The sequence below is a fragment of the Nerophis lumbriciformis genome, linkage group LG13 (genome assembly GCF_033978685.3).
Source record: "Nerophis lumbriciformis linkage group LG13, RoL_Nlum_v2.1, whole genome shotgun sequence".
NCBI lineage: Eukaryota > Metazoa > Chordata > Actinopteri > Syngnathiformes > Syngnathidae > Nerophis > Nerophis lumbriciformis.
In genome coordinates this window covers 9,047,056-9,057,920 of record NC_084560.2, presented here as the reverse complement: position 1 = coordinate 9,057,920, position 10,865 = coordinate 9,047,056, and the positions used below count along the sequence as shown (strand labels likewise).

General features: G+C 41.2%; 1 protein-coding gene across 3 annotated transcripts in view; it reads left to right on the top strand.

Annotated features, from left to right (window-relative positions):
* The window catches only part of LOC133613874 (polyprenol dehydrogenase), a 263,414-nt gene that overhangs the window by 154,610 nt on the left and 97,939 nt on the right, over positions 1 to 10,865 (top strand). The window lies entirely within an intron of this gene.

The window sequence follows — 10,865 nt, the reverse complement described above, 5'->3', positions numbered from 1 at the left end:
CTGTCATTCACAATCCTTATGTAAGACAAGAAGATGTCAGGTTCAAACACCGATGACATTTATTGAATGAATGAAATAATGAATGAAATAAGTTTATTTCGGTCATATAATCAACCATCAACCATTAACCATTTTGTGTGACCAGTTTAAGAGTACAGACTATACATATACAGTATAACAATCATACACATTTACACACAAAAGGAAAAGAAAAGAAAAGAAAAAGCATGACCGAAAAAGGAATAGGCTGAAGCCAAAGCTTATATTTGCCTATCCTATATCTTCACTGAAAATAAGATTACCTGGAACATCAATGTAAAAAAAAAAAAAAATCAAAATCAATGGGATGAAAGTAATTGTTACTATATTTTATTAAACAGACAAGAAGCAAGGAATTAAACCGAGACAGAATTCAATTTAGCTCATTGAGGAGAAACGTCTTGGTTGTACTCTTTGTACCAGGGGTCCCCAAACTACGGCCCGCGGGCCCCCCAGCGTCCAAAATCCGGCCCGCGGGAAGTCCCAAGTTAAAAAAAAAAAAATATATATATTTTTTTTGTATTATTATTATTATTTTTTTTATTTGTCCTTACTAGTCCATTTCCTACCGTCTCCTAGCCACTCAGGCAAATCATATTGTCTAAAAATGCTTTAAGTCAAGTAGTGTGCGAGGAATATATATGTATGAATACATATATATATATGCATATATATATATATATATATATATATATATATATATATATATATATATATATATATATGTGTGGGAAAAAAATCACAAGACTATTTCATCTCTACAGGCCTGTTTCATGAGGGGGGGTACCCTCAATCATCAGGAGATTTTAATGGGAGCATTCACATACCATGGTTTATATAGGGCACAGAGTGGGTGGGTACAGGCTGGCGTAGGGGCGTGGTGATTGGCTCATGTGTTACCTAGGAGGTGTTTCCGTCTGTGGCGGCATGCTGTTACAATTTCGCTGCGCTTGTTGAGGGATGACAGGTCTGGACGGTAAATAATAAACAGTTTCTCTTTCAAGCATAGGTTGCATCTTTTATTACCACTATTGTAAGGTGTGCTGGATGCAAGAATTTGCCATGTTATTGAATATTCAATATTATTGTCTTTGAGGTCCCAAATGTGTTTGCTGAGTTCTGTGGTATTCCGCAGGTTTTGGTTCCTGAAAGAAGCCTTGTGATTGTTCCATCTGGTTTTGAATTCTCCCTCGGTTAATCCTACATATGTGTCGGATGTGTTAATGTCCTTACGTGTTACCTTAGATTGGTAGACAACTGATGTTTGTAAGCACCCCCCGTTGAGAGGGCAATCAGGTTTCTTTCGACAGTTGCAGCCTTTGTTGGTATTGGAGTCGCTCTGTCCGGGGGCCGACGGCTCATTTGCAATTGTTTTGTTGTGGTTTGAGATAATTTGTCGTATATTGTTCATACAGCTGTAGCTCAATTTAATGTTGTTCTTGTTGACATGGGTAACTTACACATCTGTGAAGGCACCATTAATGCTGAAAGGTACATACAGGTTTTGGAGCAACATATGTTGCCATCCAAGCAACGTTACCATGGACGCCCCTGCTTATTTCAGCAAGACAATGCCAAGCCACGTGTTACATCAACGTGGCTTCATAGTAAAAGAGTGCGGGTACTAGACTGGCCTGCCTGTAGTCCAGACCTCTCTCCCATTGAAAATGTGTGGCGCATTATGAAGCCTAAAATACCACAACGGAGACCCCCGGACTGTTGAACAACTTAAGCTCTACATAAAACAAGAATGGGAAAGAAATCCACTTTCAAAGCTTCAACAATTAGTTTCCTCAGTTCCCAATCGTTTATTGAGTGTTGTTAAAAGAAAAGGTGATGTAACACAGTGGTGAACATGCCCTTTCCCAACTACTTTGGCACTTATTATTTGCAAAAAAATAAATAAAGTTGATGAATTTGAACATCAAATATATTGTCTTTGTAGTGCATTCAATTGAATATGGGTTGAAAATTATTTGCAAATCATTGTATTCCGTTTATATTTACATCTAACACAATTTCCCAACTCATATGGAAACGGGGTTTGTACTTTGATATGCGGGATTGTTCGGCTTCAGTGTCTTTTCTCGTTGGAGGCACCAAACAGTTAGTAGACACTTAGTCAAATTTACTCCTTTTTTTGATGACTTCCAGCTAGGAGAGGGACTAATTTTGAGTTCCGGACCCAGGTGGGGAACCATAGCAGGTCGGCCTTCTTAAAGGGACAGGCACCTAGACACTTAGTCAAATTTACTCCTTTTTTTTGGTGACTTCCAGCTAGGAGAGGGACAATTTTTGAGTTCTGGACCCAGGTGGGGAACCATAGCAGGTCGGCCTTCTTAAAGGGACAGGCACCTAGACACTTAGTCAAATTTACTCCTTTTTTTTGGTGACTTCCAGCTAGGGGAGGGACAATTTTTGAGTTCTGGACCCAGGTGGGGAACCATAGCAGGTCGGCCTTCTTAAAGGGACAGGCACCTAGACACTTAGTCAAATTTACTCATTTTTTTTGGTGACTTCCAGCTAGGAGAGGGACAATTTTTGAGTTCTGGACCCAGGTGGGGAACCATAGCAGGTCGGCCTTCTTAAAGGGACAGGCACCTAGACACTTAGTCAAATTTACTCCTTTTTTTAGTGACTTCCAGCTAGGAGAGGGACTAATTTTGAGTTCCGGACCCAGGTGGGGAACCATAGTAGGTCGGCCTTCTTAAAGGGACAGGCACCTAGACACTTAGTCAAATTTACTCCTTTTTTTGGTGACTTCCAGCTACGAGAGGGACTAATTTTGAGTTCCGGACCCAGGTGGGGAACCAAGGCAGCACGGCCTTCTTAAAGGGACAGGTACCTAGACACTTAGTCAAATTTACTCCTTTTTTTGGTGACTTCCAGCTAGGAGAGGGACTAATTTTGAGTTCCGGACCCAGGTGGGGAACCAAGGCAGCACGGCCTTCTTAAAGGGACAGGAACCTAGACACTTAGTCAAATTTACTCCTTTTTTTGGTGACTTCCAGCTAGGAGAGGGAATAATTTTGAGTTCCGGGCCCAGGTGGGGAACCAAGGCAGCACGGCCTTCTTAAAGGGACAGGCACCTAGACACTTAGTCAAATTTACTCCTTTTTTTGGTGACTTCCAGCTAGGAGAGGGGCTAATTTTGAGTTCCGGACCCAGGTGGGGAACCAAGGCAGAACGGCCTTCTTAAAGGGACAGGCACCTAGACACATAGTCAAATTTACTCCTTTTTTTTGGTGACTTCCAGCTAGGAGAGGGACAATTTTTGAGTCCTGGACCCAGGTGGGGAACCAAGGCAGCACGGCCTTCTTAAAGGGACAGGCACCTAGACACTTAGTCAAATTTACTCCTTTTTTTGGTGACTTCCAGCTAGGAGAGGGACTAATTTTGAGTTCCGGACCCAGGTGGGGAACCAAGGCAGCACGGCCTTCTTAAAGGGACAGGCACCTAGACACTTAGTCAAATTTACTCCTTTTTTTTGGTGACTTCCAGCTAGGAGAGGGACAATTTTTGAGTTCTGGACCCAGGTGGGGAACCATAGCAGGTCGGCCTTCTTAAAGGGACAGGCACCTAGACACTTAGTCAAATTTACTCCTTTTTTTTGGTGACTTCCAGCTAGGGGAGGGACAATTTTTGAGTTCTGGACCCAGGTGGGGAACCATAGCAGGTCGGCCTTCTTAAAGGGACAGGCACCTAGACACTTAGTCAAATTTACTCATTTTTTTTGGTGACTTCCAGCTAGGAGAGGGACAATTTTTGAGTTCTGGACCCAGGTGGGGAACCATAGCAGGTCGGCCTTCTTAAAGGGACAGGCACCTAAACACTTAGTCAAATTTACTCCTTTTTTTTGGTGACTTCCAGCTAGGGGAGGGACAATTTTTGAGTTCTGGACCCAGGTGGGGAACCATAGCAGGTCGGCCTTCTTAAAGGGACAGGCACCTAAACACTTAGTCAAATTTACTCCTTTTTTTTGGTGACTTCCAGCTAGGAGAGGGACAATTTTTGAGTTCTGGACCCAGGTGGGGAACCATAGCAGGTCGGCCTTCTTAAAGGGACAGGCACCTAAACACTTAGTCAAATTTACTCCTTTTTTTTTGGCCCCCGGCTCCATGGTGTTGTCGTTGGCCTAGTTTGCACTAGTTTCCAGGGCTCACCGCGTGGAGGTCGACAACTTGAGCCCCACTGTCTCCCCGTGGCGGGCCTCCCCGCCTGGTACGCCGGCAGAGGGCCGGCACGCGAAAGGGGAGGTCTCGTCCCGCACGCGCGAGACGCTTCACCCCCTTCCGGGCGCGGTAAGACGAGCTGGAGGCCAGTTGGCTGCAGTCCAAATCACGTGTAGCTGCCGTCATTCAAGCCCGTTTCCTTCAACGAGTGTGCGGCGCCATTGATCACTTCTTTTGTAATTGTCAGGCACTGAGGCATTAGGCACACGGGCTGACTGCTGCCAGATGCTTGTGCACGGAATGACAATGTGTGTATGTCTGTGCTTGAATGAGCCCGTAATGGAGTCTCATTAGTATGTGAGGCAGGACACTTAACATCCCTGTCCAAACGCCCTTTGGCAAGCTTTCTCCTCTTTTCACCAGCTCTGATTTGATCAATCAGATAAAAGTAGGAGCTTTCTTCTCCTTGCCTCATACTTCTAAAGCAGGGGTGTATAAAGTTTTTGCCCTGGGGGCCGCGTTGGGTTAAAAAAAATTGGTTGTGGTCCGAAAGCTGACTGCATGTAAAGTAACTATATATGCACAAAACCCAAAAGCAGTGAAGTTGTCACGTTGTGTAAATGGTAAATAAAAAGAGAATACAATGATTTGCAAATCCTTTTCAACTTATATTCAATTGAATAGACTGCAAAGACAAGATATTTTATTTAATTTAATTTACCATTAATTTATTAACCTGGACCCTGACTTAAACAGGTTGAAAAACGTATCCGGGTGTTGCCATTTAGTGGTCAATTGTACGGAATATGTACTGTACTGTGCAATCTACTAATAAAAGTTTCAATCAATCAATCAATCAATGTTCCAACTGAGAAACTTAACATTTGGGAACTGAGGAGACACATTTTTGAAGCTTCTCAGGTGGAATTCTTTCCCATTCTTGCTTGATGTACAGCTTAAGTTGTTCAACAGTCCGGGGATCTCCCGTTTAGGCTTCATAATGCGTCACACATTTTCAACAGGAGACAGGTCTGGACTACAGGCAGGCCAGTCTAGTACCCGCACTCTTTTACTATGAAGCCACGCTGTTGTAACACGTGGCTTGGCATTGTCTTGCTGAAATAAGCAGGGGCGTCCATGATAACGTTGCTTGGATGGCAACATATGTTGCTCCAAAACCTGTATGTACCTTTCAGCATTAATGGTGCCTTCACAGATGTGTAAGTTACCCATGTCTTGGGCACTAATACACCCCCATACCATCACACATGCTGGCTTTTACACTTTGCGCCTAGAACAATCCGGATGATTCATTTCCTCTTTGGTCCGGATGACACAACTTCCACAGTTTCCAAAAACAATTTGAAATGTGGACTCGTCAGACCACAGAGCACTTTTACACTTTGCATCAGTCCATCTTAAATGAGGCCCAGCGAAGCCGCGCCGTTTCTGGGTGTTGTTGATAAATGGATTTGGCTTTGCATAGGAGAGTTTTAACTTGCACTTACAGATGTAGCGACCAACTGTAGTTACTGACAGTGGTTTTCATGAAGTGTTCCAGAGCCCATGTGGTGATATCCTTTACACACTGATGTCACTTTTTGATGCAGTACTGTCTGAGGGATCGAAGGTCCATAGTATCATCTCTTACGTGCAGTGATTTCTCCAAATTCTCTCAACCTTTTGATGATATTACAGACCGTAGATGGTGAAATCCCTAAATTCCTTGCAATAGCTGGTTGATAAATGTTGTTCTTAAACTGTTGGACAATTTGCCCACGCATTTGTTGACAAAGTGGTGACCCTCGCCCCATCCTTGTTTGTGAATGACTGAGCATTTCATGGAAGCTGCTTTTACACCCAATCATGGCACCCACCTGTTCCCAATGTGCCTGTTCACCTGTGGGATGTTCCAAATAAGTGTTTGATGAGCATTACTCAACTTTATCACTCTTTTTTTGCCACTTGTGTCAGCTTTTTTGAAACATGTTGCAGGCATCAAATTGCAAATGAGCTAATATTTGCAAAAAATAATAAAGTTTACCAGTTGGAACATTAAATATCTTGTCTTTGCAGTCTATTCAATTGAATATAAGTTGAAAAGGATTTACAAATCATTGTATTCTGTTTTTATTTACGATTGAAACAACGTGCCAACTTCACTGGTTTTGGGTTTTGCATATTCAAATGTTTTTAATGGTGCATGGGCGTATTTTAATAATATATACAAAAGGTGTTATATTGTGTTATGTGGGATTATGTCTGTTGGCATTTTTTGCACCATGACTAGGGAAGGTTGTTTGCATTGGGTCATATATGTTGAGTTTGGTTTCGTTCAAAGTGTGATAAGTGGCCATAGACCTGAAGTACCTGTTGTGCACCGAATAGTGATAAATCAGTGTGTAATCCAGGGGTCTGCAACCCGTGGCTCTTTCATGCCTCCGCCGTGGCTCCCTTTGGCTTTGAAACAAAATGTCAACAAATAATATCTACAATTTGTGTTGTATTGTGTTACATGTGACCATGTCTGCTGGCATTTTGTGTTGGTTGGATTTGTAATTTTTTTACACCATGACTAGGGAAGGTTGTTTGCATTAGGTCATATAAGTTGCGTTTGGTTTCATTCAAAGTGTGATAAGTGGTCATAGACCTGGATTACTTGTTGTCCACCAGATGGCGATAAATCAATGTCTAATCCAGAGTTCTGAAACCCGCGGCTCAGGAGCCGCATGCAGCTCTGGAGCCGCATGTAGCTCTTTGATGCCTCCGCCGTGGCTCCCTTTGGCTTTGAAACAAAATGTCAACAAATAATATCTACAAATTGTGTTATATTGTGTTAATTGTTACCATGTCTGTTGGCATTTTGTGTTGGTTGTATTTTTGCACTATGACTAGGGAAGGTTGTTTGCATTGGGTCATATAAGTGGCTTTTGATTTTATTTAATGTGTGATAAATGGTCATAGACCTGAAAAACCTCTTTTCCACGAGATGGCGATAAATCATCTAATCCAGGGGTTTGCAACCCGCGGCTCTTCCATGCCTCTGCCGTGGCTCCCTTTGGCTTTGAAACAAAATGTCAACAAATAATATCCACAAATTGTGTTATATTGTGTTAATTGTTACCATGTCTGTTGGCATTTTGTGTTGGTTGTATTTTTGCACTATCACTAGGGAAGGTTGTTTGCATTGGGTAATATAAGTGGCTTTTGATTTTATTTAATGTGTGATAAATGGTCATAGACCTGAAAAACCTCTTGTCCACTAGATGGCGATAAATCAATGTCTAATCCAGGGGTCTGCAACTTGCGGCTTTTTCATGCCTCCGCCGTGGCTCCCTTTGGCTTTGAAACAAAATGTCAACAAATAATATCTACAAATTGTGTTTTATTGTGTTAATTGTTACCATGTCTGTTGGCTTTTTGTGTTGGTTGTATTTTTTGCACTATGACTAGGGAAGGTTGTTTGCATTGGGTCATATAAGTGGCTTTTGATTTTATTTAATGCGTGATAAATGGTCATAGACCTGAAAAACCTCTTGTCCACTAGATGGCGATAAATCAGTGTCTAATCCAGGGGTCTGCAACCCGCGGCTCTTTCATGACTCTGCCGTGGCTCTCTTTGGCTTTGAAACAAAATGTCAACAAATAATGGCTACTTAATTAATAACATTTTATTTTATTTAGTTAGTTTATTTTAGGTTAACAGTTGTTATTTTGGAGAGTTCTGGGATCTTGTCATATGAAAATAAAACATTTGAATATATCGTCATCTCTTGCTGCCAAGAAATGTTATTATTTTTAGCGGTCAACCCCTGGTAAGTGAGCAACAGACGGATCAAAAAAGAGAAACTTTTGATTTATTTACATTTTTATTTATTTGCTTTCATTAATGACGAGGTTGTTTTTTACCCTTTTTAGTCAAATTAAATATGCCGCTGTTGTATACCTTAAGAATATTGTAGCGAGTTGATTTTTGGGGGGGGGGGGGGAATTCATGAATAAGGGAAGGACCAGTCTAATGTTCAAAATGATTTGATGATTTACTTTGTTGTACCCAGAAATAAAATGTGAGTCGTTTTTTGTCACGTGTTTGATTTCATAATTTCAATAGCGTAAGTGTAACGAAACTCTAAGTGGTGTTGTTGTTATTTTAGGAATCAAACAGAGTTTGCGGCTCGAGGTGGGTTTTATTTGGGGGGAAATGTGCTCCAATGACTCTTTGTATGCTGAAGGTTGCCGACCCCTGGTTTAATCTGACTTTTAAAATGAATTGAAATCTCCCTGCGGCTAGTTCTTTACATGACGTCAAGCATGTGATTTTTCTATCTATCAGTGACGTGCAGTCACTAGAGGCAGGTGAGGCGGGGCCTCACCTGCCATCATGGAAAGAAAAAAAATGTAAAAAGAAAAAAAAAAAATTAAATTGTTATATGTATCCAGTGATTATACTATAAAGTTATTTTCCATTTAACTTCACCAGTTTTAGATTATTTTTATTCAAAATCGCTGAATTTTCACATTTGCCGTTCAAATACTGAGAAGAGACGGTGCGGTGAACAGCAGCCAGTTGAGGCACGTCACTCAGTGCCTCAACATGGATTCCGGACTCGGCTAACTGCTGGCCTGCTGTGCAGTGAGACTGTATTGCTATATGAACTATATTATACATTTCCATAGTTTAGTTAGCTGAGGTATATAATGTACAGTGTATTTTGTCAACAACTGTATGTGTGTAACGTATTTCTTGTGCTGAGCGATCATAAAACGGCTGCAAAAGACGCACTGGCTGAGGCTCCAGTAATCCCGCCTCCTGCACCCCCGCCGTAGAATTGTTATACCAACTAAAGCCCACACTTAAACTTTCCACGTGCAAGATTGAGTCTATTTAAAAAAGTTATTTCATAAGAAGCCAAAAAGTGCAAAAACAATAATGTTCGTGTTGGAGGAGTTGTGAATGACTGCAGGGCCACAACATTAGGTACACCTGCAGACTGCAGGTGTATCTAATTCACAACTCCTCCAACACGAACATTATTGTTTTTGCACTTTTTGGCTTCTTATTAAATAACTTTTGTAACCTATTTTCATGGGCTTTCCTCTTTGTCATGTTAAGTTCCTGTTATGCGCTGTTATACAGTATATGCCTTGAGCTCTTATTTTGAAGGCGCTAAGAGCGGAAGTGATGACACGTTGCGGAGGTTTTTGAAAGAAGGTAAATAGAGTGGTCCTCGTGTAAACTGGAGCCTCCGTGTTTGTTATTTTGTAGTTTCATACAGTATAGGCGACATTTATAAACCCTCGGTTACACTTTTTTAAATAGATTCAATCTTGCACGTGGAAAGTTTAAGTGAGGGCTTTAGTTGCATGGACTTAATTTATAAGTAAAGGTAAGACCATAATAACGTTTTTTTTATTAAATGTGCTTTTTTGTGTGCTACAGTTTGTATGTGTAAAGTTAAAGTTAAGTTAAAGTACCAATGATTGTCACACACACACTAGGTGTAATGAAATTTGTCGTCTGCATTCGACCCATCCGTTGATCACCCCCTGGGAGGTGAGGGGAGCAGTGGGCAGCAGCGCCGCCGCGCCCGGGAATCATTTTTGGTGATTTAACCCCCGATTCCAACCCTTGATGCTGAGTGTCAAGCAGGGAAGAATGCTGGTATGAGCTTTTAAACATAACCCGTTAACTGCTGCCAATAAAATGGTGAATAAGATACTCTTTAGGGTTCATATGTTTGTAAATCTGACTGTGATGAAGTCAGTGCCTCACCAGCCATCAACCTCACCGCACGTCACTGCTGTCTATAGTTAGAAATCCGTCTTTTTTTATCTCTGTAAAAATAAAAATAAATATTTGTTGTTTTTTCCGACCTACAATGTGTGTTAAAATCTTGATCCGTCTCTTTGCCATCAACTACATTTTTCCTGTAACGAGTACGGTTTTTGATAATCCAGTGGTAAAAACTACGGTTTTCCATTCAAAATTATTACCTTAAAAATCGAAGCTACGTAGCGAAGCAACTCCACAAAATATACGGGAAACTTGAATGATGATTGGTTGGTTTACGTAAAAGAACATCCATGATTGGTTGGTTGGTTTACTATGATGAGTCAGGATTGGTTAAGATTAGGGCTAAACAGTACGAACAAACCAATCAGAGGCAAGATAGGGCGGGTCATGGAACCAGGAAGGGAAATCACAACAGACATCCCAAATGACGACGAGAGAGTCGTAGAAGAGAGGAGGGAATATTCAAGTGGGCGATTTATATAGTAAAAAAAACTAGTGGAAGATGGCAGAGGGATTCTCTTCCTTAGATTTTTCTTTTAGCGATGTAGATGACGTCCAGGAAACCCACAATGTGTCTACTTGGCCACAGTTAGACAAATGTATGCGTCTAGATAAAAAAATGGCCAATATTTGAGTTGTTTACCATGTAAAAAAACTTTTACAATTTATTTATGTAAAAAAACCCCACTAATTTCACAACATAAATATCTGTGGCTTATAGTCCAGTGCGGGCTAATTTATTGAACATATTTTTTCCCTGAAGTTTGGTGGGTGCGCTCTATAGTCCGGAAAATACAGTATTTATTAGGGGTGTGGGAAAAAATCGATTCAAATTCGAATCGCGATTCTCACGTTGTGCG